General features: G+C 37.0%; 1 protein-coding gene and 1 long non-coding RNA gene across 2 annotated transcripts in view; one reads left to right on the forward strand and one right to left on the reverse strand.

Annotated features, from left to right (window-relative positions):
• Positions 1-8,939, reverse strand: part of LOC136825148 (uncharacterized) — a 396,665-nt gene extending 387,726 nt beyond the window's left edge. Inside the window, exon 1 of the long non-coding RNA XR_010849260.1 lies at positions 8,831-8,939. This is a non-coding gene — a long non-coding RNA (uncharacterized lncRNA). The remainder of the gene's footprint in view (positions 1-8,830) is intronic.
• A 4,899-nt stretch (positions 8,940-13,838) lies between these two features.
• LOC136825149 (uncharacterized) overlaps positions 13,839-16,608 on the forward strand; it is a 334,442-nt gene continuing 331,672 nt past the window's right edge. Inside the window, exon 1 of the mRNA XM_067081181.1 lies at positions 13,839-14,095. The gene's annotated coding sequence lies outside the window, so the exon portion shown is untranslated. The remainder of the gene's footprint in view (positions 14,096-16,608) is intronic.

A 16,608-nucleotide genomic window follows, 5' to 3' on the forward strand; every position in this document is an offset into this window, starting at 1 on the left:
TCTTGGTACTCATAACATACCGTTTTATCATATACTGTCCTGCAGACGTATTATTTTTTCACGCAGACTTGTCAGCAACACGTCAGATTTATCATAAGCATTACCACTGACATCCTTTTTCCGATTGTCTTACTAACAGCACACCTGACTTCATCACAGCGCTAATATTATCAGGCTTACTTGTAGCTAGTCCATTTGTACTACAGTCTAAACAACGTCATATTAATTTTATTGTAAAGTCTTCCTACCAACCTGTCCAACTCAACTCTTCAGTGCAAAGGTACCCTAACCGAGAAAGGAATAAACAAAGAATATTTTCGCCCAGGGGAAATTAGACTATATGACAATCTATCAAAACTAACTTCCGCGTGTCCCTGTCACATTGGCCCCAATGTACAAGTTAATTTTACTCCGTATGGAACACAATATCATGATATTGCATTGTTGTCCAGGACGGTAAAAATAGGCGAAAAAAAAAACCGAGAGAGGAAAACTCACTTTTTATTCCTATTACAGTGCGGCAATTATTCTGCCCCACTCTTCATGTCTCGCTCTCATTCCCCATTCTCTTTTATCTCCGCGTCTTCGTGTTTGTTGATACTCGTTCTGATAAAAGGGAGAGAGAGAAAAACTGTACATTCCTAATCTATTATATTCACCCACTTACTCCCCCTTCGCTCTCTTCCATTCTTCTTCTTTCTTTCTTTCTCCCCCTCTCGTTATTTACCTCTCTTTATCTCTGTTGATGTTTGTTTGCTACCCCTGGTTAATCTCGGCCTTTTCATGTTGCGGAGATGCAGTCATAGCTAAGGTATCCTGCCGACGTCATTCACAAAGACAGGAAATTCCTCTGTGGACTCGCTGACCCAAAATTATAACAAGGTCCCTCCCTTTGCTCTACCATTACCCTCTCTCTCTCTCTCTCTCTCTCTCTCTCTCTCTCCCTCTTGAATTTCTCCCTTCCTCCATCCTCAAACATAACCACTTCCATCGTGTCGATCATCCCCCCCCAACAACCGCCATTCCTTCCTCTGAAGACATTTGCTACCTACCCTTTATCCTTATTTCAGTCCTTACACTCACCCACAACGCTGACAGTTAAGTCTCTTTAACCTCTCAATGTATAAGCGTTAAGCCTACATCGCTATACGCTACCTCCCTCATTCCCTCGCCCTTTTTCTCGCCTAAAACCATCGCCGTCCAACTCATCGGTCTATTTTTTACATAAACTCTACCTCGCAATTCTACTCCTGCCTCGCTCTGCTGAGTCTACCTACCTCCCTCCCCTACATCCGCTTCTCTTTCTTTCTCTCTCTCTCTCTCTCTCTCTCTCTCTCTCTCTCTCACGCCCCATCCCCACCCCCAACAATTTCTCTCATCCTCAATCTCATCGTTCTCTCTATACTTTCCTCTTCACCACCAAACGTCTCGCCATCCACCTCACCCGTCACCCCCATCCCCCTCCCCCAAGAGCAATCCCCCCTTTCTAAACACCGGTTACCCTTGAAGTTAGTGTTCCTTTACGTAAGCAATTGTTGTTGTCAAGGAAATGTTTGTCTCACTGCTGGTTGGGTGTGACAGAGACCATGACAGCCAATCTTGTTTTTTTTTTTTTTTTCTAAGGTTATTTGGTTTTAATTTTCCACTGAAAACGTGTTTATATACGTAGTGAATCATCAAAGGAGGAACAACCTATGATGAATACTTATATATATCAAGAATTAATCACACTGAGACAAGACCCGAGTGCACTGGTTGATGTATATATGAATATACACGTATATGCATATATTTATCTATACACACACACATATATAACATACACACACACACACACACACACACACACACACACACACATATATATATATATATATATATATATATATATATATATATATATATATATATATATATACACAATCTTTAAACTTATGCAAGTGTGACTTTTTTTATATTCCCGAATATTAAGCCAGAAATATTAAATGCTGAATTCACTACACTGTACCTACGGTGCATAGGAATAACACACCCAAGGGGAGTTTTAATTCATAGGGGCTTCTTCGTCAGTCGGGGTTCGAACAGCACCCTTCGGTTTTAAAATACAAGAAAGACACCCTTCCACCTAAGCTTATGGAATAGTTTGAGAGGAAAGGGGGGGGGGGCGGATCTAGACGGCCCCCGACAAGTATCGATATCCGGTAAGCACATACAGCACACAAAATAAAATCGAGCCAATTCACGTAGCTTGTACTGTACCGCAATTTCATACACAGTAATTAATAGTCTATCCTAACCGTTGTTTTATATCATCAGATTAAAAATTAATTTACTCATCAATCCATTTCAGGGATTATTTGCAAAACCCATTGATTCTAAGAAATCTTACAATGTAGTATAGCCTAACAAAAACATTTTTGATTACAGTTGCTCTACCTACTTAGGTTTACAAGCATGAAACTCATGCAATATAGTACAAAAAAGACCACAGACCGTTCTGTGCTCCTTTTCAAAATAAGTATCACAACAACAATCATTAAAAAATTTTTAAAAAAGGGGGTCCTGACTGACAGCGAGAGAAAGCGTGCAAGCAGTCAGAGGTGTGCAGTTATTCTTAATGCAATGAAGACGCGTATGTTTACATACACAAACCACACTAACAAACGGGTGTACAGTATCAAATACAATACTGCATAAAATAGATGTCAATTAAAAATACCAGAGAGTGAGAGAGAGCCTATACATTAGGTAACTAGTGTTTTGCACAACAGACATGTACAATGAAGATCTTCAGTAATGCACTGGTTATTCTGTAGTGTATACATGAGTGCAATTTTACTTTATTCACGTCTCAGAATTTTAGAGCACGTGACCAAGAGATGAGCAGAGAGTGATACTTTCACTTAAAAATACTTTTCAAGTGTAAATATAACATTAAATTATGCAACCATACTGTATACTGTAGTTGGAAGCTTTTAAATATGGCTGTGGCTGGTCCATGAGATATAGTGCAGCCATGTTTCAAGTGACTGTCAAGCCCTCCACATGCCTTTCTCCTGGCTCCATACTAGTCTATAGTCATGACCTTGTGCCCAGTCTTGTTCTTTCACCACCTTCCAACTCAACCCAGGTCTAGCTACATTTCTTGTCATTACAAGAATCCTCAGGTTAAAGATCAAGACTTGTAGCATGCACATGCAGAGGCCCACAAAAACAACAGGGGCTGTTCATGTGATAGCTTTCATGCCAGCAAATCTTTGCAAATGCACTCTTCAAAACCTCGAGAGAGAGAGAGCAGTGTTTCCAGCCTTCAGCCAGTTGCATGCAGCAAGGGCTCACTACTTGTTCAAGAAGAACCACTCCACTAGTTCATTCCCTTCTAGTGGGTCACTGTTCTTGCATAATTTTTCTTAAAATACAGTACTGTAAATGTGGCTGACACAATATAACCGATGTAAGAAACCAGTATCTAATTTTTCTTAGGTTTGTCTCAAACAATTTTGGCTTGCATGTGTCCGACATTTCTAATTCAGCCATCCAACAATAACGATACAGGCAACCAGGATACTGCATGAAACCAAGAAAATATTTAAGAAATCACAAGTTGGTTACAAATTTGACAACTTCATTTACAAGAGTGATAACTTTGCTTTAAGGGATTAGGATGAAATCGTATCGCTTCTACAAAGTAGGGGAACCTAAATCTTTTGCTTTACAGGCTTCAGGTAGGCAAAACTTTACAAAAAATCAGAGGAGTGTCAAAAAAGGGCAAAACTCCCTTAGCAAGCCTGTTAGGACACAGCATCCTGGGGTAAGGTTAGAATTTACTACATTAGTCGAGACACAATGCTCTATGAAATTACAGGTAAATTAGGATAATATACATGCATGTGCCATGGCACTTGACGTCTTTTAAGGGCCAATCTTTTTACTATACATGATATAAGACATTATATTTTCTTAACTGGTTCTATTGCATTGAGTGCAATTTCTCCCAACCTAAAAACTTTGTTTGCCACTGTAGAACCATCTACAGTTTGAGGGATATGAGGTAGTGGAAACAAAAAAAGTACTGTAATGGTTTGTGCCAATAATTAAGTAACCAATTGGTTCTTAGCCACGTAAAATAAGTCTAATCCTTTGGGCCAGCCCTAAGAGAGCTGTTGATCAGCTCAGTGGTCTGGTAAAACTAAGGTATACTTTTTTTTTCTGTCTAAAGCATGCCTGCTTAAGAAGAGGACATGGAAAAATTTGCTTCGTACTAGAAACAATACTACAATATGAATAAATACTACAATATCTTTTAATTACATTAGTGTAATCTCTACCATCAAATACTATGTAGAAATGATATTGAACACTGAATTCACAGTTACCTAGACTTTTTCTTGCCTACTCTCAGGAACTATCATACAAACCATGCCCATAACTTTCGCAATGATTTACCTATCCTTGAAGAATAATCTTAACATAAACCTAACCTACTGCACCCCAATTCCTTTCACATCACTTTCTGGCAAAATATAAAAATTAGAGTATGACATTTGTTATAAAAAAAACTTTGCTAATGAAAAACAGAAATACAGTGCAGTACAATACTGTACAGAAGCCAAAACGATTGTTTAGCCTAGTGACATACTAACCCATATTTCTCTATGAAATATGTTGCTGAATATATTTTGGTAATTGGTTAATTTCTCATAACAGGCAAATTTATTGTGATAACTTACACCACTTTTATTCTCTCTAACATCTAACAGGTGACGCATTGTAACCGAACTCCAGTACTTCAATGTAAATGTAAAATCTAATTTTAATTTTTGTCTAAATTCAACAATACAATACTTCCCTCACAGAGTAGCTCTGTATCTCAATGAAATTCTCGTTTTTGGCATATGCTACATATTTCATAATTTCTACTTTATCTGAGTTAAAGACAATACGCACTTTCAGCAAATCAGAAGACTGAAAAATCACAATTTCAAACTTTACTATGTTTCTACAAGCAAAGCCAATTTCAAGCTATGAGTGGGCTTCCTGTCGTTATCTTTATCTACGTAACCCATGCCTCAATGCACCACACTGTGAATTATAATGAAGTATTTGTAGCTTAAAACAGTGATGCCCAAACGAAAAATGCTAAGGACTTGGAACGAAAGTTAAAAGTCCCTGTTCAAGCATGGCAGAAGTATTTCGATATCCTAATATGAAAGAAAAATTTCCCATTAAGAAAAAACAAGGAGAGATGCTGAACAGGTGTGACTGCAAAGTGTTAGGATTCAAGGCTGGAGTACTTTGCAAAGATCATAGTACAGCTGAGGAAGCTGTAATGAGATGTATTACTGTCCTGTGGCTGAGAAGTAAAATGAGCTCTCAATCACTTAAATTTTTTGGATGTATGATGTGAAACACAAGTAGCATGATGTAAATTAGAGGGAAGACTTAGAAACTCATGAAGAAAATACTGTGATGGCCTATTGGCTGAAATCCTTTCACCAGGGTAAGAGGAGAACATTTACTTTATCACAGAAATGCAAGTACAGTATCCAAAAAATTTTTATAGCCTATGCTAGGCTATCCACAAACCATAATAAGACTAGGTTAAGCTACTCTACATGTAGTCTAACCTGTACGTATGTTATTTTGACATATTTCAAGAAATGAATGGGGCTACAACAAAATTCATGAATAATGTACTGTACTTAGAGTCCATTGATCAATTTAATATTCCTCATTCTAGTTTCTCAAGTCAGAATAAGACCACGTTCTTGGATACTTCTTTTTTGTGCCTGCCAGTATTACCGAACAAACGCCAATGCTCAGGTCTGAGGTGTTAGGTCTTGTGCAGGTGGTACTGCACAACCATCATGAGTTGTGCAGTACCACAGAACAGCATCTCATCTTGATCATCATCATCAAAGTTCTGAAAGGTCAGGATCGAGAAAGACTCGTATCTCTTGTAGATGACTTCCGTGTTTTCGCCACAAACTGAGGAACAAAAGCAAAAGAGGAGAATTCGACCCTCCTGTGCCACACTAAGTAAGGGAGGCTGTGCAGTTTTCCTACTTCTGAGGTAGTTGTGATGTACTTAAGACAATGATTTATTATCAAAGAAAATTGTGCCTTCTCTAAATGGACGTCATTTTGGATTTGCCCAGTCACATGATATTATATCAATGCTGAATGCAACAGCATTAGCTTCATTATTTGTATGACTGGTAACAGTATGGCTAAATTTAGGGTTTAGTTAATGGTAAGTGAATATTGTGATGCATGAGTATAATATACAGTATATATTTGTACATACTATAAAGGAAAAGTGTGAAATGTTTCATTCTTCTTGCTCCAAGCGACCCCCAGTATTTAACATATCACTATAACTCCCACTGGAATGGTGGGGGGAAGGAATAGCAAGATACCCAGTCTCAGCATTATACACAGATCAAACAACTTGGTCATTATCCTGGCTGCAGACATCTTGAGCATTGTTGGGGGTATGAGTAGATGCCAGTCCAGGAGGAGTAGGAAACAATGTAGGCAGAGTATGGGAAAGAAGTGACATTGACAGTGTATTGACTTAAGAAAACACCCACGGACCTTCCCTTTGCACCACATCTCGCCAGCATGGAAGGGGATCAAGATGCACAAACTTACTGCAAGTCTGAGCACTCCTGACCTGTGCATGATAAACACAAAGAACTGGCAAAAGCAGACAAGACATATGTGCACATTTCATCTTGTACAGGACAAGTATAATGATGATTCTTATCTAAAGAATTACCATGCACCATCACTTCAACCATAAACACAAAAACTATAAAATACCATTCAAACATGGAAACACTGTTAATACAAATTCAACAACAGCCACTGAGCAGGTGAATGCAAGGGTGCTTATCCACACCCCCACAATAGCTACCTCCAAATCTGAAAACTTGTTTCCAAGTTTCAAACACAAAATCAGATGTCGCCAAAGACATCTATACAAAAGAGGTTTGCATCCTCATAGGAATGTAAGTGTACATTTTTTCTGAAAAGTGTTGGAAGAAATTTAACAAATTTTACATTTATGTACCAGAAACATTTTGCTGAATAATTACAACTCCTGTATGCCTAATAAAAATGAGAGGACATTGTGGGGAACCATAATCTTAATAGGTTAGTTTAGGATGGGCCCAGGAACCCCATTCCCTGTAGAAATAATGATGCTGATTAAGACAAGTAACCAAGGTATGCATGCAAATATTGTTCCTTTCTGATTTAAGACAACTCAGTTCATGTTAAGGGTGGGGAAGGTGAGGGTTCCATGGGTAACAAAAAAAGCCTTTACCCACCCCACACCCTAGCAAGGTAGGACACAGTAGCTTAGGTGGTAGAACTGTAGTATAACTCCGTGTGGCTTATTACCTTGGAAATTGAGTTTTTCTATAGTATTTTGGTTGTTTATCAAGAATTTACCATTATTTTTGGGCAGTCAACTGTAATTAACCCCTAATTAACCTCAGAACTGATATGTTATTGTATGCTGGCCATCCTGGAATGTATCACACAAGCACAGTGTTAAAGGGGAACTTTTGGTAAAAAGTTGAGTTTCCTTAACTGGGGGGTCCGGGGGCAGAACCCCCAGGCTAAGTAACACGGCCTACTAGACTAGGTAAGGTTAGTATAGTTCCTTTTACAATAGGTTTCCTTAGCAAATCCCTTCTTGAACATATGGCTCCCATGTGCCTTGCGTATGCATGGAACCATTCCAGGGTGCCCATCTTATAATAACATGTCCGTTCTTACTCCCACCCAAAACACCCCATTCCCAAAGGGTCCCCGATAAAGGTGGTGAGGTTAATGATAATTAACCACCAATAAAGACCCCCCTCCTCCATCAGCAATACTAAAAGTACAGGAAAACTCAATTTCCAAGGTAATGAGCATATAGTTTTACCCCTTAGCTTAAGTTACTCTGAGAAATGTCTATATTTCCCCCTATGACTGACAGTGCGCTACGTGAGGTTAGGTATGAAGGATTTAATTGCAGGCAAAACAACCCTACCAATAACCATCATAAAGCATGGAACGGCAGGTTAGGTTAAATAAAACAAATCTGTGTGCCTCACTGGCTTTTGTTCCAACCCACCCAAAAATCTCTGGTTCCCTACTGTTAAACATCAGTGGTGGTGTATGGGTTGGCCATTTTCGATTGAAATAAAATGACAAACCAACCGAAATCTCTTAAAAAAACACCAAATCTTATATTTTTACTATATATAAAACACTGCATATTTTTTACTAGTAAAAACACTTCTTATATTTTTAAATTTAAGTCCCTACCATCTTCCATCGTTTTGCGTAGGCTAACTTATAGGCCTAGCCTACTTCAGTTAGGCCTAGGCATCGCGCTTTTCCTTCAGTGCAAAATTTTACACAATATTACCTGGCTATCTAAAAACAAATCAACATACAGTAGAACTAAGTATAAAGGGCCATTAGGTGCTGCCGTTGGTTTATAATTCTTGGTTGGGCCTACTTACGAACCACAAAAACACTGTAGCTTAGCTTGTCTCTGATAGGCCTACGTAAGTCCCATCAACCTACCCTGTTGAATTGGAGCCATTATTCTTACGCCATTTTAAATTTATAAATGCTTAGGTGACCATTTTTTTTTTCCTCGTAAGAATAACTTACGTTTCCCTCTCGAGTTATACAAATACGACCAACATAGCCAAGGTTTAGGCCTACCTTAGGATTCAGGAAAGCAAACAACTGGCCTATTCTTTTATAACACTGCTATTCCAGCCTTTGGAATCTTCGGTAACTGAAAATAACCATCGCTTACCCGGTTAATCAGATGCCAGTCAGTTTAAAGGATGCTTTAAAAACAGTATACATCACGACTTGAATTTCACGGAATTAATTAACTCACTCAATCACTTCAATAACTCGAAACTATAAACGTTCAGAGTCGCTAAACTATAGCAGAAAGCTGTACAACATACGTCAACTGAGCTCCCAAAATTTACGTTTGTCATTCACAAATATGAACTATATATTGTTTTATCCGTGTTATTATATATGCAATCAAAATTATAGTGTTCGTCGCTTCCCTTTCATTTTATTGTTATCAACTCCAAACCGAAGTTTTACAATTTACTGTGATGTTTTGATTTTGGTTTTGTGTGAAGGTCTTTCCGTCAAGCAACATTTAATAATGAATATTATATAGAGCATATGCTCGCTAAAAAGAAAATACCCTTATATCCAGGTAAGAATGACAGATTAATTTCCATTTGACTAAGTGTATCAGATCCGATATGATCTTCTACAAGTACAGTAGGCTACTATTTAAATAATAATAGGCCTAACAGGATACGTTAAGTTAACGCATGTATGGATCCAAATTCAGCTGTATTAATATCCTAGATCCATGTGTTGTAGATATCCTCTATGTTATAAACAACACAAACAAAACCCCAGTAGTCTGTCTATAAGCCAGCAAGAACTCACGGCCTCGCTAGATTTCGTACATGCACAAGATGCTATTCATCTGACCAGACTTGTGCCTTTAATGTCATTTAAGATATACTATTATATTTCGTCTTAGAGTTGTGATGCTCGAGGTCCACACCGAGTCTCTTATTTTCTTATTATAATTTACCAAAAAATGCAAGTGTGTTTATGAATAACATTTTTGAGGAAACAAAATTCTGATAAAAACCGTCCCTTGCTCAGTCACTTTCCATAAAGATTTTATTGTTTCTAGACTATTTTTTGATAACATGTAGAATACCACTTTTTTTTTTCATCGCAAAAATTATTGATTTTGCATTACTGGTGGCACCTTTGTGGTCTTATGTTCTTTGCACGTTTTTCCTGAGCACTGATAGAGACTGATTTAAAATATGACAATCAGAAACTGACTTCCTGTGGCACTGTTAAACTCGTCCCCCGCCTCTCTCTCTCTCTCTCTCTCTCTCTCTCTCTCGCTAGTTCTGCCTTTACATGTGTTTCCTCTGTTAATCGTACAGTAAGATTGGAAATTTAAAGAAAAGTATATGAACCCACTGAGAATTTCAACAAGTACAAAAAAAACTTGCCTTGCCGCATCTTACAGCTGAGAGGACCAACATGCTTAACTTGAGATCGAGCTGGTGAAATATTGATTAAATCTTATAATCCCAGGTTTCAGCTTGCAAACCTAAGCTGTAACGTGTATATGGTTACAACATACGGATAAGTGATCTAATTTTCAAAAGGTTCACACATACCGACCAGTTGTGAAATAGTGACCTATGCTCTAACTTATTTACGGTCACGGCAAGCAGATATCTGCTGTAACTTGTATACGGATCGGTCTAGACGCCATCGATGTATAATGACTGTTGATTTAGTTAATAGTGAAAGTAACACTGCGAATACCGCTGGGAACAGGAGAGGAAGGTAGATGGAGCTAGTTAGGGAGATGAAAGGCTATGGGAAATGAGAAGAGAGTGAAGGAGAGGGTATGTAGGATAGGTAAGGAATGGGAGAGGAAAGTGCTGTGACGGAAAAGGAGGAAAAGAGGAAGGATGGGACTTCTATATCAGTTGGTATCTAATTTATAACAGTGAGCAAAGGTATTGCTCGATAGTTAATAGTAGACCTCTCTTGACTATCAACCAGAATAGTCTACTGCAAAACGTACATTGATAATGCTTATCAGGATTCATTTAGAAAGAAAAAATTGCCCATAGCCTTTCCCGAAGTTGAAATAATCTTAAAGCATTCTTCATGAAGCAATGTGAAAAAGTAAGTTTTTTTTTTTAATTCTTCTACATAATATTTTAGTCCAAAGTAAAAAATTACCAGTTAGCTGAAGTCGAACTTTGTTGCCACAGAGTGTTGTCAATTATATCTAATCATTAAATTTATTAAGTTGCTGCTCCTTAGTTGGTAAACAAGATGCTGACACCTTGTCATAAAAATCCTAGAGTGAAAATGCCCTGCAAAGCATAAAACTGTTAACCATATACACTTTTTCTGTTGGCCTGACAACAGGGAGATCTTTAGTTAAAAAAGCGTACCCAAAGAGAAAACGGTTAGAGAAAGCTGATCACTAACATAAAGGGCAATGTATCAGTTGACAGGTGGACAGATATGTGTAGATTAAACATATGTAGAACAGTTTGTATTTAAAATACTTCTGAATAGCCTCTACATGTCTTGATTAGGGGGCTAAGTCACCCCTTAGCTTCAGTGCTCAAATCAAGAAAGAAATTATCACAGTAACTGCTACAGTTCACTTGCAATTAAGAGTTTTCGCTTGTGAACATATTTACGACTGTTCTCATCAGGTATAACTCATCTATTATATGCTGTTATGTAGTACTAATTTCTGGTAGAAAATTTTTTTTTTTTTTATTCTAGTATGGAACTGTATATACCCAAGCGAGGAAAACTTTGCGTTATTCCTTAGCTTATGAAAAATAAGATAAGATATTGCATTAAAGAAAATAGGTTTTTTCTCTGAAAGTAATTGACTTGCTTTATCCTAGCACTAATTGTCCTTTAATAAAGCTACTGAAAGTGTTTCATTTGATCAACTTACTAACAAGTTTAATTCCAGATGAAATATGTTTGTCAGGCTGTTTAAAAGGTAATTCCCTGTTGACATAGTGTCATGGTGGTATTTTGGAACAACGTAGATGCCAAAAATTGTATATTCCAAATTTTTTTGATAACTAAAGGAAGTCTGCTTTGGAACCAATCACATATTGAAAAAACTATTATGGAAAATTCAGATTACATACATAAGGTGACATTAAATCAAGGTATTGATAAAGAAATATGAAATGCTGTACCAGTGCTGCCATACTGTTCAATCCTTCTCAAGACACAAAAAAATTTGCAATCGGAGACGAGCGCCTTTATATAGAGAAAAACACTGATAAAGATTAAAATTAAAGCAGAAAACACGTGAAAATAAAGCCTAGAGCAACAAATGTATGATGTTCCAAACTATACGTACACAAGAGAGACGTCATTTCCCAACAGCGGCCTGCTCTTATTGTCCTCTTCAGAGACAGGTCAACTGAGCTTCAAACGAGGCAGCAGCCGGTGATTCAATCGTCTGGTTCGAGGGCCTCTCCACATATCAAACTTCCATCAAATTACGAGATTTCCTTTGGAGATTTTCCGCGAATAAGAGAAACAGAATTGGAAGACTGACAACAGGCTATTGCAGCTCTCTAAAATTCATTTGTCATGATTAATCGAAGATGGGACTTGGCGCTCGCATGTTGTTGGGTTGTGATGAAAACACACGGATGAACTTTTTAAAATTTGTTTAAATTGATATTTCAGGGGAAAAAAGCGAGGCTCAGTAGATCTCCATATCTAAGGCACACACCCACACAGTCATAAATGTGGTGTGACTGACAGCGATGTAACCTATCCAACGAGGGGTCCCAGGTATTTTTTTTTAACGTGTATATAAGGTGTACGTTGTAGTTAGATGACTTTGGTCGGTCGCCACTGGGGTTAAAATAGGCATAAAGATGGCAACTTTTCCCTTTAGAAAATTCTATACAGGCACACACACATGCACTAGCACACATACACACACTTGCTGGGAACTGAAAGACTGTAGGCCTACCCTTCTATATATATATATATATATATATATATATATATATATATATATATATATATATATATTTGGCAAGAGCTATGAGATCGAATACTATCCCTGGAGGGCAGACATCTGTGGTAAACCGTAAGCCAGAGCTGTGAAGGTTTTGGGTTGGCAACAGGTTGAGATGAATAAAAAAACGCATAATATGTTTAGTACACACACACACACACACACACACACACACACACACACACACATATATATATATATATATATATATATATATATATATATATATATATATATATATACTGTATTTGTGCATAAATTCACTCACAACACAAACACACACGCACACACACTCACACGCAAAAGAGAGCAGATTCGACGCCAGCTGGAGAGGAAGTTATAGAATGGGTATTTGCCATCTTCCTCTAAGTAAATTCATCGAGGTATGGAACGCATAGGCGGTGCAATACGGACAAATTGTTAACCTCTTTAGCAACTTGAAGGCAACTTCGTAAAGAAGAGCCAGCAATCAATGTAAAATGAAGCTAACGCATAAGTTCATCACAGTCTCGCTAGTACGAACGTCCTTACATGGGTGGACACACGGTTGAGCTATAGCTCAACCGTGTGTGGATGGAATACAGGATATAAAAAACTTTCCTTCACAGATAACAGTATATTAATTAAACATAGTAATCGTAGCCTATCCTGTAGTAGCGCAGCCGCATTTATGGGGAACAAATCCGACGGCATGTTCATCGGGCTAAGGAATTATGAACCGGATTTAATTTATTCTGCGTTTAGTTGCCGCGGACGCAAGTTTTCAAAAGCAGTGTTTTGTGAAGAAATGCTTATTTTCGAAATACTGTGTCTAGTCTTAAGTGCATGGCTTAAATCAAGACAATAATTTAGTATGGCAGTTATTTCCGTTCAGTTAACAGACAAAACACAATCAGGACATCAGGAGTTTATACAGCACTAAAGAAGTAACGATAGATCGTGCAACAGACCGTAAATGGGGTCAATTGGAGATCTATTGTTTTCCCTTGCATATCTATGGTTAAAACATAAAAATTCTAACATTTGAAGTTTAATCATTTAAAATTTATTAAAAATTAAATATGTTTTTATATATAGCAAGATTATATTTTAAAGTTAAGATTAAACTGAAATTGTTAACTTCGTGTGATCAATGTTTTGGTACCCACTACCCAGCCGTCTCCTGTCAAACAGCAAGAAGTTTCTCGTTAGTTGATGTGTTGTGTGTTTGTGATCAAAATATTATACGTTTAACTCTTCATTGTACCATAATGTAACTTTGCATTGCGATTACGACCAGAAGAGGTAACGAAGGAATGGAATCGCTTAATTAATGCAGTTTTTTCTGCGAGCATAACTGGGGTGTCATCATAAGCACGATTAACATAAACCTTCTGAATGGCACTAAGAAAACGGTCTAGGCTCACTGGACGTTAGCCGTTGGTAAGTGAATTTTTTTCGCAAAACTTTAAGTTTTTTCGTTTTCATTGTTGTAACATGGTCGCAAGAACTGCAGGTGTAATTTCTATTGGGCACATCTTGATTTCGTGTTACATGCCGCCAATAACAGTACCAAAATGTGTTGCCTCCTCGATGGTTTTGTAATCTAACCATACAGTTTGCTTTGTTAACTGAATAAGATCAGGCTACGTTTATTAAAGGTTTCTCGTCCTAACGCCTCCGTCGTATAAACGTTTGTGTACGAAAAGTTGCCAGCAGATATTTTTCATTTTTTTAATCATTACTGCAGCCTGTTTTTATTAAAACCATAATAATTTTGCTTTTCGCATAAATTTATTTCATAGACTTGACTCAGTATGGAATACAGAAAATCAAGGAGAATTATGATAGTACCTGTCATTGTGGCAAGAAATGCCAAGAGATAGATATACAGTGTGTGCAGAAGCATGTAGGCCTACAGTACAACCTGTGCGCAAAGTATGCAAGAATACTTACATACACTTACTGTGTATACACTGTGATGTAAGTACATGGTTATTTTGCGTTAACACAAACCCATAGTGGGGTAGGTGGCGGGTGGGGTTTGGTAAATAAAAAAAAATGGCCAGGCCTCTTCTCGTTAAAGGGAAAAGTTACCCCCACCATTTGAAATGGAAGAGTTTCCAGAGGAGACGTGTGGTTTGCTGTCTCAGTGTTATGAATGTATGTAACAGGAACATTTTCATCCTCGTGGTATATATATTAATATTTATTTACACTAGGTCACTTAACCTAATTAACCTGAAGAACCCAAGTAAACTATTCCTAATGAGACCTAACCTAACCTAACCTAAGTTATATTATGTCTGATATTCGTTTTTGATTCTCAAATGTAATAAAGATAAATTTGAATTGAATGCTGTTTAATTTAAAAACCAAATTTTTATTACATTTTGGAATTAAAAAATGAATATCTTACATAACCTGATTTAGGTTAGGTTAGGGTTAGATCTGATAAGGGATAGTTTACATTAGGTTAGTTAGGTTAATTAGTCTATGTAACTTAGTGTATGTATACATATATATATTATGTATTATATATATTGTATATATGTATATATATATATATATATATATATATAAATATATTATGTATCTGCATATATAAATACTGCATATGTATATGTGTGTTGGCAGGTTTTTATTTTAGTGTTTATCTTGTCAGGCAGTATAAAAGTTGTATTTTCAAAATATGAAATATGAATATTGGTGAAATAATAGCTTAAAACGCCAGTTATCGGTATCTTAGATGAGATACAAATGTTCATTATGGAACTGATGAAATTTATGTACAAATTCGTCGAAGTTCCGCCAACAGATATTGTTCCCTTTCATATATCAATATTGTTCCATTTCATATGTCAAGCTCTTTTTGTCCTCTTAAAAATGCATATATCATTTAACTCTGTTAAATTGCATGGCCTTGTAAATAAATGTTTAAAGGTAAAATCGACTTTCTATATTAAATGTTGAACGCACTTTGTGACTTAATAGCGTGAATTTTTGTATGAAATGTTGAGCCAGATAGTGACTTCCACATTTCCAACGTATTTTTCGTTTCATGAAAGTTCACTTCTTTGTTCGTATCTCATTATCAGTAATCTTTTCAAAACTCTATTTACGTTTTTATCATGAATTTTTTATTAGTCTTCTCATTACAATTGGTCCGTAGAAAGAAGCAGTGTGTTTATTCCCTCGGACAGAGCAGCATTCGAGTTGCGAAATACGATCTTTGGTTTATAGAAAAGTTCCGTCAGTGGCCTTCAGTAGAGGCGAAATAAAGAGAGGGGAAACACTGAAATCCAAAAAAGCCGTATGACATTAACAGAAAAATCAGTGTTAGAAAATGAATCCCTCAGTTCTGTACATTCGTATGCTGAACATGCTTATTAACTATCTGGCTCCCTTGCGTATGGACGTAAATACTATATATATATATATATATATATATATATATATATATATATATATATATATATATATATATATATATATATATATATATGTGTGTGTGTGTGTGTGTGTGTGTGTGTGTGTGTGTATATATATATATAGGCATATAGGCCTATATATGTAATTTATATATATAAATAAATAGGCCTACAGACCTATATATGGTATTTTTTGCCCCACGCCCCCAAGTCATTTGATGACTTTCACGCCAGTTATAGTGGTAAGGGTGCTATCATTTTCTTTTCCCGGCATCACATAGGCTGAATGGAAAAAAGTAGTGGTTTTATCGGTCTCAGGAGAGGAGGTTCACGGGCTGTTTAGAAGGCATTTCCTCTCATAGAGGCTCCCACATCCCTTTACTAGTTGTTCCTTTACCTTCAGGTGCATTAATAGGGCAGCAATGTCCAGGTGGAACCGTTTACTACCACCATGTTGGTCTAAAGAAAGAGAAGGTCATCCTCTGTTTTTGGGACATTTCCTCTGCCCAGTGGTTCTCAATCCTC

Source organism: Macrobrachium rosenbergii, chromosome 37 (assembly GCF_040412425.1).
Source record: "Macrobrachium rosenbergii isolate ZJJX-2024 chromosome 37, ASM4041242v1, whole genome shotgun sequence".
Lineage (NCBI taxonomy): Eukaryota > Metazoa > Arthropoda > Malacostraca > Decapoda > Palaemonidae > Macrobrachium > Macrobrachium rosenbergii.